Here is a 15909-nt window from a genome sequence, read left to right as displayed (position 1 = left end):
CTACCCGGGCACCCCGAACAATAATTCTAAGAATGAGTTTCTCTGGTATATTTCATATTGTGTAAACTCAGAGCTACAGACACTTTATGAGCTTTCATTAAGAAGTTTGCTTTCAGTCATAAAATGCTTTTCAATTAAAGAGGAAGCTATAAAATCGCCTCATGAAGACACATTTGGGATGTGAGCATGTTATTGGGAAAAGCACAAACTAATGCAATTGCAAAAACTACTGAAAAAGGACCTTACTGAATATACTTGATGGATTCAACTTAAAAATAAATATTCATTTTCCATATGACTGAGTAGTGCTTAAGCAAGAGAACTCTGAAATTAGACTTGCCTGGGTCTAAATCCTAATTCTTCCACTCAATGGTCATATGACCTTTGATTAGTTACTTGTTTAAAATGTGCCTCAGGGGGTGCCTGGGTGGCTCATTCGGTTGAGCGGCCCACTTCGGCTCAGGTCACGATCTCGCGGTCCGTGAGTTCGAGCCCCGCGTCGGGCTCTGTGCTGACAGCTCAGAGCCTGGAGCCTGTCTCGGATTCTGTGTCTCCCTCTCTCTGACCCTCCCCCGTTCATGCTCTGTCTCTCTCTGTCTCAAAAATAAATAAATGTTAAAAAAATAAATAAATAAAATAAAATAAAATAAAATAAAATAAAATGTGCCTCAGTTGTCTTCTCTTCACAGGAGAAAATAATACTGCCTGGAAAGCGAGGGTAAAAAAAATCAGACAATGAATAGAAAGCTAGTACTTAGCACACCATATGTACCTAGTAAGTGCTTATTTATTATTACCATTTCCAAAGTATATCACAGATTAGTGGGGCTAACCGCTTCAATCTTATGCGTCTGTGTGTGTTGGGGAGAGCTGCAGGGGGGTAAATAAACAAGACTGATTTTATAAAAATTCTGCCCAAAGTTGTGTAGTATCCTATTTTTAGGTCTTCAGCACCACCACACTCTCCCCTGGCACAATTTCAACTGCCATTTTAGGGTTAAGACCACATTTGACCACATTACCTCTTGGGCAACTTCCTGCTCACACGACATTTTCTAGGGGAGGTTTTATTCTCCTGTCTTAGCATTTTTAATGGCATAGAGACAAGGATTTCAAAACTGTTGCTAAAGGTGATTTTATCTGGCAGCTATTAATTCAGAAAGTGCTAATGGTTGCAACAGTGTTAAGAGCTGAAACTTAAAGTATTCTGTTAGCTCAGGACCTTCCCACAACAGCTCAGAAAGGATCTGGGGAGCAGATGTGTATAGGGTGGGTAGAGAATGCTGGGTAAAACGCTGCTGGTGGTTTTGGTTTAGAATTTAGATTTTACTTTCACTATTACTAGACAGAATCAACTAACATCAAATATAAAATAAAGCAAGCATAGCAGGTTGGTTTTCAAGAACAAACCCAGCATTGAAAAATCAAGGTTTAAGCAGATACATATGTATAATACATAATTTCAATATAAACTCTATGTGCTAAAGGATTCACATTAAAAAAAAATTTTTTTAATGTGTATTTATTTTTGAGAGAGAGAAACAGAGTGTGTGGGGGGAGGGGCAGAGAGAGAGGGAGAGAACAGAAACCGAAGCAGGCTCCAGGCTCTGAGCTGTCAGCACAGAGCCCAGCGTGGGCCTTGAACTCACGGACCGTGAGATCATAACCTGAGCCGAAGTCAGACGCTTATCCGAATGAGCCACCCAGGAGTCCCAAGGATTCACATTTTAGAAGCTGAAGTTTTGGAGTTTTTTTAAATAAAACAAAAATTTTAATGTTTATTTTTGAGAGAGACAGAGCACAAGGTGGGGAGGGGTAGAGAGAGAGAGAAGGAGACACAGAATCCGAAGCAGGCTCCAGACCCTGAGCTCTCAGCACAGAGCCAGATGCAGGGCTCGAACCCACGAACTGCGAGATCATGACCTGAGCCAAAGTCGGATGCCTTACCGACTGAGCCACCCAGGCACCCCTAGGGCCTGAAGTTTAATACAAATTACTGTATACTGAAAGTCAGAACCAGTACAAAAAATAGAAACTTTAGAAAACACATTCAACATTTAATGGGAAGCTCTGTGCTAGGTGTTGACGTAGGGATGAATAAAGACAAGGTGGTGAAACAAAGCTGTAAAGAGATAAACGGCAGCACACCATGGTAAGTGCTGTGTGAGCGCAGGGAAGGGAGCATTACCCTTGCCCGGAGCCTGCAGAGGTTTCACAGAGAAAATGACTTTTGAAATAAGCTTTCAAGGAATGCGATAGCCCAGCCTGCATTTTCTTGTAGCTAACAACAAAACAATATAAACCACTTCCATACAACCCACTAGAGGGGTTGCAGATATTCTGTCACTAGAACCTTAAGAGAAGTAGGTATTGCTGTTCTAATAGATGGATGGAGAAACTGGGTTCAAAGATTAAGAAGTTCAGGATCAGAGATGGTAAAGAGTAGACCCAGGACGTGAACCCAGGTCTGTATCATTCTAACTCCCTTACCATGGTTCTGCACTGCCCAGAAAGATCTACTTCAGCTCCCTATTGCCAACCAGTACAGGATCAAGTTGTAACTATCTGGAGTACAAGTGTGGGAACTCACCCTGAAAGCCCATTGAGAATGTCAAATTTTGGTCTATAAAGAATCGGGTAAATGAAAGGTCAAGGTGGTGGCTCTGTATATATGGTTCACCCGGGCCGCAGTGCCCTCTCTTTTCTCTGAGATTCAATCACATTTAGTTCAAAATGGTTTATTCGGATTCGTGTGCTGCCAGATTCCCTCTCTCAAGCTCTGTCAACACCTTGAAGTCAGGGAATGAGCCTTATACAGTAGTCTCCCCTTAAGGGAGGTTTTGCTTTCTATGGTTTCAGATACCCATACTGTGGTCCAGAAGGATATGACCCTCCTGACAATTTGTCAGAAGTTAATAGCAGCCTAACATTACGTCCATGATGCCTACATCACTCACCTCACTTCATCTCATCACGTAGGTATTTTATTAACTCACATCATCACAAGATGAAGAAGGGGGAGTTCAATACAATGTGATATTTTGAGAGAGAGAGAGAGAGAGACCATATTTATATAACTTTATTACAGTATATTGTTGTAAGTGTTCTATTTTATTAATTTTTGTTGATTTCTTACTGTGCCTAATTTATAAATAAAACTTTATTATAGGTATGTATGTTTAGGAAAAAAACATACTATATAGAGGGTTTGGCACTATCTGCAGTTTCAGCCACCCACTGGGTGTATGGGAGCATATTCCCCACAGATCATGGGGTCTACTGTACTTCTTTGAGACCCTCAAGGTCCAGCACTCACAGGAGTTGGCTGATTATGGATTCACCTGGTGTTTTTCCTAGGGCTTGGTGAGTGTGGATGTTGATTTGAGTTAGGCTGACTGAGGCAAGTGACCAGACTTAGAGTTTGTGTTCTAAAATAAGAAAAGGTGACCTAAGCAGGATAACATAGTGGTTTGCAGACTAGTGCCTCTCAGACTTCAGAGTGCATGTGAATCACATCACTGCATGTAGACCTACCCAATGCACCCTATTAAAAAGCAGGTAGCAGACAAAAGTATTGTAGTTAAGCATCTGGGGGAGGCAGGAGCCTCAACTTGCAGGGTTCATGTCCCATCTCCAAATCTTGTTGCTCTTCCTCATCCTTCTGATTTCAGGTCTATGAAGAGTACAGTAAGCACATATTTATTGTAAGCTACCATTGATAGCAGCTACCGTTTATTGCATATTTATAAAGTGCTTGGCACTGTTCTTGCTGCTTTAAGCATGTTATCTAATTCACACAGCACCCATACCCATATTGCCGATGATGGAAAAATATAAAATTAGCAATAACTCCCACAGGAAGAGTAGGGATTTATTCTGGTGCACCCCAGTCCAACGTCTAGAGTGGAGTAGTTCCTTGCCACTGGGTAATGAGGGAGCGTTTCAGGGATTCCTAAGCTTGAGGTCAGGGTGACAATGGTACAGGAGGACAGAGATGCTCAGAAAGCACTTGCAGAATGAAGCCCTGGATGGGAGGTTTGTGCCCTTAGAGTACTCACCTCATTGAGTATTTAAATCCAGGTAAGCTATTTAAGAGGCGGAACTACCTCAGATAATATCTGGTAGTTTGCAAGGTGCTCACAATTTTAGCAATTTGCCACAGTCAACTCTGCCTTTTCCAGAGGAACTTTTCAGGAATTTTTCCACCTGCTATCTAGGAGAAAGGCCCCACCCTTTCTCCTAGACTTTTGTGTTGATTTAGGTGAATTAAGACTGTTGTTAGAGTCATCTAAAGCCTACAAGGGTTTAAGGTTGACTTCCACAACAGTACAAGAGCTGGAAAAAGTGTGATAGTTCTCCAAGCAAGTAGGGGGAAAATAGTTAAAAGCTAAGAGAACAGCTTCTGGACAAATTTTCTTTTCATTTTGACTTGGAAATAGAAATGGGGTAAAAGGAAATACCTGCTCTCTTAAGCCTTCCTGTGTAAGAACAAATCAACTACTGAAAGACAATTAGAAACATCAGCCTTTTCCTGACTGCCAGGACAGAGCAATGGGTTAATTTTAGGTACTCTTAGAATAACTGATATTACTAACGCATCCCTGGAGACTTTATATAACTTAGTAATCTTGTCTGTACATTTTTCACTGGGCAGAAGATTTTCCATACAGATAGTTGTCAACTTCTAAGAAGACAGACTTTGCTTTTCAATCCTGAAATTGGGTGGGAGGAGAACGAGAAGAAAAACATGCTTCAGATCAATCAGTAAGGGAGAACCCCTCCCCTATACTCTTTAAACAACAGGTGGTTTTGACGAGCACCGTCAACTCTTCTATACACAGCTCACAATTGTAGGCGGAGCGCTCAATTTCAGCGTCCCTAGAACCTACTGCTGAGAGACAGGGGAGCCCAGCTGTCAGTGTCCAGGAACCTGGGGGTTCCTGCTGGAGAGGAGCCGGGTGTCCTGGGGCTCGTGGGCTTCATGGTGCACGGATACGGGCTTTAACCTTTCTCCTCCGTCTCCCTCAGTGCGCCCCTTCCCATTCTTGTGTTCTTATGGGGTCCTTCTGTTGTCACGAGGGGCGGGAGACGAGGAGGAGGGATTATCCCTACCCAGACCCCAGTCTAGTAGGGGAGTTGCCAGAAGGGCTATTTTTAGTGGTAGCTGCTCCCCTCTAACACCCAGGGGAGGAGCTGCGGCAGTGGAGTGGCCACAGAGCGCAGAAGAGCCTCGGTTTCCCGCGCCCAGTTAGCGATGGGGGAGGTATTAGACGCAGCCCGCTCCCGGGGCAGAGGCCGCCAGGTGGCCGCCTCGGAGGCCGGAGCGGCCCCGCGGGAGAGCGCGGGAGGGTTCGTTTCCCACTTGGAGAAGAAAGCCTCCGGCGGCCAGCGGCAGCCTTGCCGACCAGTCCCGGCGCGGGGTGGTCTCCGCAGGGGAGGAAGTTCCCGGGCACGGCGGCCTGCGTCACAGCGGGGCTGGGACCGCGGGGCGGGCGGCGGCGGGCGGCGGCGGCGGCGACCCCGGGGCCGGGCGCTGGGCGGCGCTGGCTGCCGCTGGCCCGGCTGCGCGCGGGGCGGCGCTGGAGGCGGCTCCGTCCGCGGCCGGGGAGGCGGAGGGGAGGAGGGCTGCGGGGCTGGGGCGGTAGCTGCGTCCCGGCTCGGAGCCCGCGAACAGGACGAGGAGGAAGACGCCGCCGTGGCCGCGGCCGCAGTGCTCCGGGCGCCACTCGCCCCGAGCAGCGGCCCCGCCGACGACCCCGCTGCCGCTGGCCGCCTCTGAGTCCGACCGGGAGACCGCTCGCCGCTCCCCAGCGCCCTCCCCGCCGGCACCCTCGCGCCCAGAGGTAAGGGCGGGGACCGCGGAGGGATGGAGAGGGGCGGCCCGCCGAGGACCGCGGGGCTCGGTCCGCTAGGTGCGCGGGAGCCACCGCTCGCCCCGCCTCGCTCGCGTCCCTGACTGCTCCCGCTCTCGGGCGCGCAGAATATGTGGTCGCCTGCCCACTGTGTGGTCCTTGGAGCCACCCGCTGCCAGGGCTCGGGGACCCGCCAGCCCCTACCCCACCCATCCCACGCCAGCCCCAGCGGCGGGGCCGGGGACCCCAGCCTGGCGCCGAGCACAGAGCGGCCGCCGCAGGTCCTGCGGACTTGGTGGGGGGTGGGGGCACCGGGGGTGGAGGACGAGGAGGAAAGGCGGCCACCACCGGGGCGGTCGTCCTTCTTCCCTACCTGAAAACCTCCGGAGACCCCACAGCCTGGCCCTTCTGGTCTGCTCTCCCCAAGCCCCTGAAGTTAGCACTTTCAGGGAGAGCAGTCTGATGGTGTCCAACGCGAACGAGAGCGCGGCGCCTGCCCCTTTGCGGGACCGGAGGGGAGAGAGGGTTTAGCCGGATCCGGAGGGCCAGGTGTCTAGGCCGGCGGTTGAGACCCAAGCCAGGGTCGCCGGTCCTTCCCCTCCCAGCAGAGAGGTGGTTAGGGATGGAGTTAGCAACACCGGAACCTTAGGATGTGCTCTGTAGACTCCAATTCCTTTCTTTGCTGCTCAGACAGTTCTTTCCTCCCCCACCTTACGCCTGCCGGTGTGCATCAGATTATAGTTCCTTCAAAAGCTCACACCTTACCTAGCTCTGAATAACCACAGACACCCAGCCCACGTCCCAGGACGGATATTTCAAAGTGTGAAGACCAAACTTCACTTGGTTTCAGATTCTTTTTAAACATTTGAAACTCGGCAAACCAGTTAGAAAAACACCTGCAAGTCCCCATCCTCCTTAAAGTAAAAAAAATAAGAATCTTTGTGGGAGTGCAAATGCTGGACAAGGGGAGGCTTGAGTGACCTTATTGGTCGCAGCTTTATGGAGGAGGAATTAGTCACATACCTCTTATAATGTAAGAAATGGAGCCTCAACCAATGGGCACATTTCCAGACAGGTATGGAGTGGTGTCCTAAGGCATCCATGAGGCTACTTCATGGACAAGTCAGGAAAAGGGCATCTAGATGGGACAGGAGGCAAAGTGATGGTAACCCTCTTGTTTAGCACAACACTGCAAAATCACCCTTATGTGTGTATACATTTTTTTCTTCATTTTTTAATTATTTTTGTAAACCCAAAATGTAAGTTGAACTTCCCCAAATTTGCTCAGATCGATAAACCATGTGCTGGATGTGTGGACACAGATGTATACAACTCTAATCTAGTATTTGCATTTCTTCTGACTTGCTCAAATAATGAAGACCAAGAGTGTAACCCCGATTTACTTTGGAGTGATTCATTTAAATCCTGTCTTGAGGTCAGTTTGTTTTTGAGGGGTGGGACCAGCTTTGCAAGAATGGATATTTTTTGATGGTTCGCATGATGGATTGACCACAGATCAGTCCTACCATTTAACAATGGTATCAGAGATAGCAAGCACGTTTAACGATTTCTTAGTAACAAAATTATCAAAGTCTTTGTTAACAGTACTATTCTCTTATTTCCCAGATTGACTAAGTACTTTGTTTAATGGCATGTTTTAGAAGGGAATGCTTTTTGGGGGGGGAGGGCTTATTAGAGAGTGTAAGGGAAAAGACTGAATGATTTTCCACTTATGTGAAGTTTCTCTTTTTAAAACAATACGAAGTTAGCAATTTTTAAAAATTCCTGAGGTGCCCAATTTTTACCGAGTTGTTTTTATGATTTTCCAATAGTCTGTAGCATTTTTAAGTTACAGTCACCAATAACATTATAATATAGCCCAAGTTTAGAAGCAAATAGGGTGGAAAGTTATACATATTTTTCCACGCATTGTGTTAATGATTTAATATGGTACATTGCTATAGTGTAGCTGCTCTAGGTACCTAACATACACTATACTCAGATTCTTACAACAAATGTTTAGGGAGATGGTGACTGTCTACATTTTACAGAAGAGAGTTTGTGACTTGCCCAAGACCAGAGAGCTAACTTAATGCCTGAATGAGGCCAACTCTCCTTAGCCTTAATGATGTACTTTTTTATTATCCAAAGCGGCCTTTCTTATTTCTACATAAATTTACTGTTAATTTGCCGTAATGACTATATGAGGAAACTGAGATTAAAGAAGTAAAATCACCTGTCTATGGTTTTCCATGTAACTAGTATAGAGTAGACTTCAAATTTGGAATCCAGGGCCTTCTGTTTCTCAAACCTGTGTTCTTGCCATTGATCTCTATTGCATGACTGATTAAGAACTTAAGGAAACATTTTACTCTTTTTCATCAGCTGTTCTCATCCACTTGACAATGATGTTCTCAGATAGGCTGCAATACACTCTCAAGTTTTTATATTCCATCCCTGAAGTGCAGGCTGTATCTCCAGCCCTAGATCGCTATATGAAATGCACCCATAACCAATGAGGGTGACATTACTATGGAAGTATCCTTGAATCCACTTAATTTTTCTTAAAATATAAATCAGTCTAGATTGGCATGGGGGAAAGAGCATGGCCTCAAGATGGGAAAAGCTGGCCAAAAATTTGGCTCTGCTGTCAAGGAGGAGTGTAAACTAATTCATGCCGTGGAACTTTTCTGAGCCCCAGGTTCCTTATGTATAATGAGGTTAATAAAACCTGCTTAGTTGGATTATTTTGTGGACTAAGTGTAACAATCCATATAAAGGACAGCTCCTGTCACCTGGTAGGTGTTCAGTAAGTGGTAAGGATTAACACCCCTGTATCCTAGCACTGATTGAAATTTCTGCTGTATTTAACTCCATGTATATTTTACATGCACCTAGTGATTAGTCATTGCTATCAGTGATTCATTCTTCAACTATACAAATATCTAATCAAGTGTTTAGCATCTTTAACTTTTGAATCACATCCTTTTTTTGTAGTCCTGACTTAAAAACATTTGCTCACCTAACACAGTTTTTTCTTTGCTCCATTCTGCATATTTTTTTTAGAACTTCACTAGCCATATTTCAGTGAGTTGGAATTTGTAATTTTTGGCAAACACACTTTCCTGTTTTCTGCCTCTCCTGATTTCTCAGCCTTGCTTATCACTCAAGGCACCATGACAATCCCAGTATCTTCCTACCACATACCTCACCCTTGACCAGATCTCTACTAGCTGTATTTTCTTCAAGGCCCAGCCTAAATGCTGCCTCCTTCCTGAGCCCATATACCTCCCATTGCAAATCCTTTCTCAGTTGAGGGCACCTGGGTGATTCAGTCGGTTAAGCGTCCGACTCTTGATTTCAGCTCAGGTCATGATCTCATGGGAGAGTGGGGCTCTGAAGTCATTCTTGGCTTTCTCGTGTTCTGCTCCTTGCTCCAGTTCCCTGGGGATCATAGACTGGGCTTCTGGTGTTCAGTCTCAGAAGCCACGAGCATTAGAGGAGCTTGGCTTCTTTGTATATTGACTTCTTTCAGCATCTGGAGCTCATCGGCTCTGTACGCTCCCTTCCCCTCAAACAACTCATCCTCATCACCTGTAGCTTTTGCTTTGACTATAGTGTTCTTTTTCCTTTCCTTCACCCTCAAACCTCCAGTAATATATTTATTTTTCAGCATCTTTTCTCTTGATTTTTGGAGCTGCACTGAAGCCTCCCTCAGGGCAGAGGCCATATCTGCCTTGTGCATGTCTGTATCCACAGCACCTGCACAGTGCCTGAGACATAGCTGCTCAAGATATAGTCACGGGATAAGTATATGGTATATGTGACAGGAACATTTCTAACCTACCAGCTGGGGATGTATCTTTTCCCCTTTCTATTGCTTTAAATTCTGATTATGAAATTTGATAGTGTAACTAGAAGTTATCCTTCTTAGGGTCATGAAATATGTATATGGAAATAATTCTATGTGTGATTGGAAATTAGGAGCAAAATATGAAGTCAGGACTCCAAAATAAATCCTGGACAAATGTCACTAAATAAGCTAAATATATGAAAGGTCATGAGTCCTATGAGTTCATTCTGTGTATTTGAAGACCTTGTCGCATCAATACAAATTAAGTAGTCTTTCTTAAATATTGTTGAGGCTTAGATAATTGAAGCCACTTTAAATATGGTTTGGGTTTTTTTTTGAAATGGGAAAAATATAATCCAACTTCTGGAAAAAAATATTATAGAGGATTAATCTAATAACACCTTGATTTTTTCAAAATAACTGTGAGAATAGCTTCATTAGGAAAACACCATCAGGCTAATTTGTATTATTTCCCTTGACCTTAGGCCCAGGATAATGTTATTATCAGCAAAGTTAGGAAATACTGTCCAGCATACACAACTTTGTAGTTAATGCAAAGCTATGTGGATCTGTGTAATCAGAGAGTGGTTAAAGTTGAGGAGCTTGCCGGAGGTATGTCTAGGCTTTGGATTGGAGTTGAGGGCTTAGGCATTTTATCTACGAATCTGGATGGCATAACAGAAAACATGTATCTGATATTTCTTTAAATGGCTCCATGGTGAATAGAGTAGCTTGGTGTTGAAGCAAGGATTGGAAATGAGCTTGGCAAAATTAAAATAAAATAAAAGGAAATAGTCAAAAATAAGCAATAAAATATACTTAAGGAAAGCATACGATTATATCTTGAAGAACAATAAACGAGCCTACCATACGAATATGCCAGAGTTTTGTTTGGGTATGTTCATTTCTGTATCACCAGTATTTAGAATAGTGTATTTGTTAACGTTTTATTTTAGTCTGACATATAAGAAAAAAGGTTTCTGGTATGTCAGCTTGAAAATTCATTCTTATTAAGGCCATTTTATAAAAGTAATGGATGGTCAGATACAATTGTGAGACCAAATACAAAATGTGCGTTAAAGGTTACTAGACTCTTGACTTACAGTCAGCAATTAACTGGGTCACTGGGTAGCTGGTTTCCAAGCATAAGTCTTATCCCCACTCCACATTATACAGGAGGCTAGCAAATGCAATAGTGATGAAAAAATTAAAGACATAAAAGATTAGAAAGGATGTAGCAAAAATATCTCTCCCTATAAACTTTGTGATTAGAAATTAGGATTCCAGAGGCACCTGGGTGGCTCAGTTGGTTGTGTCTGACTCTTGACGTCAGCTCAGGTCATGATCTCATGGTTCATGAGTTCAAGCCCAGCGTCAGGCTCTGCATGACAGTGCAGAGCCTGCTTGGGATTCTCTCTGTCTCCCTCTCCCCCACCCCTGCTCATGCTCTCTTTCTCTCAAAAAAATAAAAAAAGAAGAGAAGATTCCATAATCTAAGGAATCTACAAAGCAGCAACTAACAATAAGTGCCCCACTAATCTCTAACTGAATTGCAGGTATTCAAAATTTACCAAAAAAGCTTAGAAGTAAATATGTTGTCAGTCACTATTTCAGTCAACCCTTGTACGTAAACATGTAGATGATTTTACTTGTCCTGAGAGTGTACCTAACATTATAGTCACATTAATAACATTTTACCTATCAGGACGCCTGGGTGGTTTAGTCGGTTGAGCTTCTGACTCTTGATTTGTGCTCAGGTCATGATCCTAGAGTTGTGGGATCAAGTCCTGTGCTGAGCTTCATGCTGAGCGTGGAGCCTGCTTGAGATTCTTTCTCTCTCCCTCTCCCTGACTCATGCTCTCTCTGTCTCTAAAATAATTTTTTTTTTAAATAACATCTTACCTATTGACTTTTTTTTCTGCTTGATAGCTTTCCCCATAATGTGATTGCAATAAACAGAGCAGCCTACTGTTGACCTAATTAAGGATTTAGGGAGCAAATCAATTAAAGCTAATGATTGCTAGCATCTCTATTACTTATGAATGCCATAATCTGGCTTGTAGGAGAGAGAGCAAACCGTTGATGCCACCTGGGTACTGTCTAGTGTGTATCACATATGTCCTGAGTATAAAAAATCTTTATTGCTTCAAATTTGGAACATAATCTTAAAAGAACAATTATAAAATGTCATATAAGAATACAGATGCTCAGTGACAAGAGAAGCCATATTGTTGGTAGTCGTATTTACTAACAACTAAATCGGAAAGTTATACAACATGTCAGAATTTTAATATCTCTAGAGGCCAGGAATCTCTTATTACTCCGCTTGTTTGCTTTCAGTTATTTATAATTTAAGAATACCAAAAAGCAGTACAAAAGCAAAAAAAGCTAATTGCCGCTTTTGAAATAATACATGGGGCTGGGTGAAGAAAAAAATAATTTGCTATCCAGGTAGGATATGTAAGCAAATGATTTTACAGCCTCATAGTGAGAAAAGGTCATCTCAAAACTAATTTTTCTTTCGGGGCACCTGGGTGGCTCAGTCAGTTAAGCGTTCAACTCTTGATTTCGGCTCAAGTCATGATCTCATGATTGAGCATGGAGCTTGCTTGCAATTCTTTCTCTCTCACTCTGTCTCCCCTCCCCCCATAAATAAAGAAACTTTAAATAATAATAATTATTTTTCTTTCTCAGTTATCAGTTATCTATTAAGCTCTTTGAAAAAGTAATTGTATCTCAGTATATGTTATTTATCATATAAATCGCATAAGCTAAGCGCTGGGGATGACAGTATTTAAAATGGGAAACTTTACTTTTTGAGATAAAATTAACTTTATAAAACGTGTTATAAAACTGTGTTTATAATCATTATTTGAATGTTATGAAGAATAAATTATGTTTGTATATATGATATGTAAATTTAAATTATCACATGATAGTACTTTGTCAAAGATTATTCATTATCTAATTGGTTTAATGTTCGTTTATTTTGAGAGAGAGCACATGTATGCACATGTGTGTGCACAGGGAAGGGGCAGAGAGAGACAATCCCAGGTAGGCTTCGTGCTCGATCTCATGCAGCTCAGAGCCTGCAGCCTGCAGCCTGCTTCAGATTCTGTGTCTCCCTCTCTATGCCCCTCCCCTACTCGCACTCTGCCTCTCTCGCACAAAAATAAATAAACATTAAAAAAAATTTAAAAAATATATATATATCAAAGAAATACAACATCCATTGTTTCACATTATTGTAGCATTGCCTAAAATTTACAACCATCATTAGAGAAATAGTTATAATGGTTGTATGAATGGTTATACCATTGAATGGTTATAATTCAATTTTGAACATATCTACAAGCACTTAAACTTTTAGTGTAAATAATGATCTGATCTGTGAGATAAATACAAGGAATTTAGTAACTTCCAATTAAATATACATCTTATCAGAGAACATATCAATCATGCGTAAGCTAAAATACATTTTAACAACTTTATTGAGATAGGTTGTATACTATAATACTTGCTTAAAGTATACAATTCAGTGGTTTTTAAGTACAGTTACGGAATTCTTCAGTATAATCTAATTTTACAACATTTTCATCACTCCCAAAAGAAACCTGTACCTATTGGCTATCACTCCCCACTGTACCCTCCCACTTCTCTTCCTCCTGAGCTGTCGAAAGACACCAATCTGTTTTCTATATCTATAGATTTGCCTATTGTGCACACATTTCATGTAAATGGTATCCTACAATATGTGATCTTTTGTGAGTGTCTTCTTTCATTTAGCATACATTTGAGGTTTATCCATGTTGTAATATCTATCAGTAGTCCTTGCCTTTGTACTGCCAAACAATATTGTATAGATATACCATATTTTCTTTATCCATTTATCAGTTGCTAGACATTTAGGTTGTTCTGAGAAATACTCCTATGAATGTTCGTATACAAGTTTCTGTGTGGACATAGGTTTTCATTTCTCTGTTGGATAGATGCATGTAGAAATAGAATTGTTGGGTTGTATGCAACTGTGTGTTTAAAATTTTGATGTAAATGAGTTTGATGTAAATGAGTATAATTTTTGCATCATATCCCAAATTAGAATAAAATCAGGGCTGAGGCATTTAACTGGCTCTTTAATGAAAATTAACAAGATAGTTTAATTTGTCTAAGTATTCATCATCAGAAGTATCCACTGAATTTTGAATTTTAATATAATTCAGCCACAGTTTGCAAAGCACTAGTAAAGTGCAACTAAAATCTCTTTAAATTTTGGAATAACAGTTCTGGTTAAGAAATATGAAAAGGCTGCTGAAGACTGACTACATAATTATTTGTATATTTTCTGGTTCCTTATCCTTAGTGACCGGGACACCACCCATTAACGCCAAACTTCCCTTTTGTGCATTTTTTTCCTCTTTTTATTGTAGGGTGGAGGGGGATATTTTTCATATTCCCTTAGTCTAGAAGTATGTAAGTGTTTATTAGCTTCTGCCTAAAAAATGTGAACTCCGTTCATTTGAAAGTCTACAGTCTTGTTAGTTTCTCTCTGGAAAGAGGGAAAGTCACCTATGAAAGTAAAATACCTCTCATTGGTTAACATTTTTTTCAGGCACTGCTCTTTTGCATGGGATGGTGATGGAGAGACTATCCTGGTAAATTGGACCCGTTCAGTCTATTTAGTACTATTCTTTTAATTCACTGTCAGACCAAGACCTGGCAGAAATTTCCCCTAACCTTTTCTCTTCACACCCTTGTGAAATCACCCAGACAGATTTCCCTTTTCCCTTCCTTTCAAAGTGAATCTATTTGTTTAAACAGGTATTCTCCTAACACACAAAAGACGAACTCCTGCAACCACTGAACCTTCATTCTTAGAGATGTTCTGAGCAAGTGGGAAGCTAATGCCTCATAGGGGCCTAAAGGACTCACCATAAAAGCAGAACACTATAAATAACCACTTCCAGATACAGGCAAATGAACAGAAAACCCCTGAATAAATTCCTACATGCAATTTTAACTTTTAGACAAATGTAAATATATGCACAAACCCACTGCAACCAAGACACAAAATAACTTAAGGCTTCTGTGAATGTTGTCAAAGGATAATTTTCAAAAAGTTGAACATGACTCTTAATATAGAATGAACATGTCGAGGAATTATTCAGGTTCTTAATAAAGAAGCCAGCTGGTTCAAAGAGCGTTCAAGGAACTATCTGAAAAAAGAATGTTAGAATAACATTTCTCAGTTAGATACAAAAATTAGGTAGAGTCCTTCAGGGCTATTAAAACACACACACACACACACACACACACACACACACACACACACACACCAGTGTTTGTTTGTTTGTTTCCTACTGGACAAAAATCTACAAGTCTGGAATTGAATCAGCAATAATTAGCAAGTCAAAGAAAGCTATATTCCCTAAATAACCTTTGGGTGAGCCAGTTAAACAGTTCTTTAATATTACCTTGAAAGAGTGTACTGCCTTCCCTTTGTCTCATTTCTAAGTTTTGGATACTTTGTTTCTTAACAATGCATACGTTTGCTCATCCTCAACTTTCTAAGGGCTTTGATTGTTCTTAGTAAAACAACAGACATTCAGCCATGGAGTGTGTCAAACACAAAACACTGGCCATAGAAATCCTTAAACTTCAAACATGAAACAGAAACTTTGGGTTCTACCCTTGACTTCTCTTCTAGGGAATCCTTTGTGTCAGTATACCTCTCTAACCTCATTCTGGGGAGGAGTTCTATTTTAACTTCAGCCCCAAGTGCAGCCAATTCTTAGGGCCCAAACTGCTCTCCAGGCTCTCAACTTGGATGACAAGTTATCTAAGTCTCGGAGGGTGAGATTCCTTTCCGATGGCCTTTAGACTTTCACATTGAAGTGCTTAAATTGCAGCAAAAACTCCAAGGCTCAGGAAGAGAAACATACAGGATCTCATTGGCAAACATGACTTGAGGGTCCTTGATCCAGAGGCTGCCCACAGCTCTGCTTCTTTTGAGTCTCCATTGAAACTTCAAGAACCATTCCACTAGGAATTGGCAAACTGTGACCCATGTAGTTTGAGGTCTGCAACCTGTTTTTATCTGGCTCACTTGCTGAAATTAGTTTCTACGTTTTGGAAGGTTGTTTAAAATTTTTTAAAAAGAATATGCAACACAGATTATATGTGACCTGAAAAGCCTAAATATTTATT

At 42.0% G+C, this 15909-nt stretch overlaps 2 protein-coding genes across 2 annotated transcripts in view; one reads left to right on the top strand and one right to left on the bottom strand.

Annotated features, from left to right (window-relative positions):
* LOC144617231 (uncharacterized) overlaps positions 1 to 15909 on the bottom strand; it is a 91885-nt gene that overhangs the window by 39643 nt on the left and 36333 nt on the right. The window lies entirely within an intron of this gene.
* The window catches only part of LRRC8C (leucine rich repeat containing 8 VRAC subunit C), an 80085-nt gene continuing 69696 nt past the window's right edge, over positions 5521 to 15909 (top strand). The window contains exon 1 of the mRNA XM_060626315.3: positions 5521 to 5843. The gene's annotated coding sequence lies outside the window, so the exon portion shown is untranslated. The remainder of the gene's footprint in view (positions 5844 to 15909) is intronic.

This window comes from Panthera onca, chromosome C1 (assembly GCF_046562875.1).
Source record: "Panthera onca isolate mPanOnc1 chromosome C1, mPanOnc1 haplotype 2, whole genome shotgun sequence".
NCBI lineage: Eukaryota > Metazoa > Chordata > Mammalia > Carnivora > Felidae > Panthera > Panthera onca.
The sequence above is the reverse complement of the archived record's forward strand: the minus strand, read 5'-3'. Positions and strand labels throughout refer to the sequence as shown.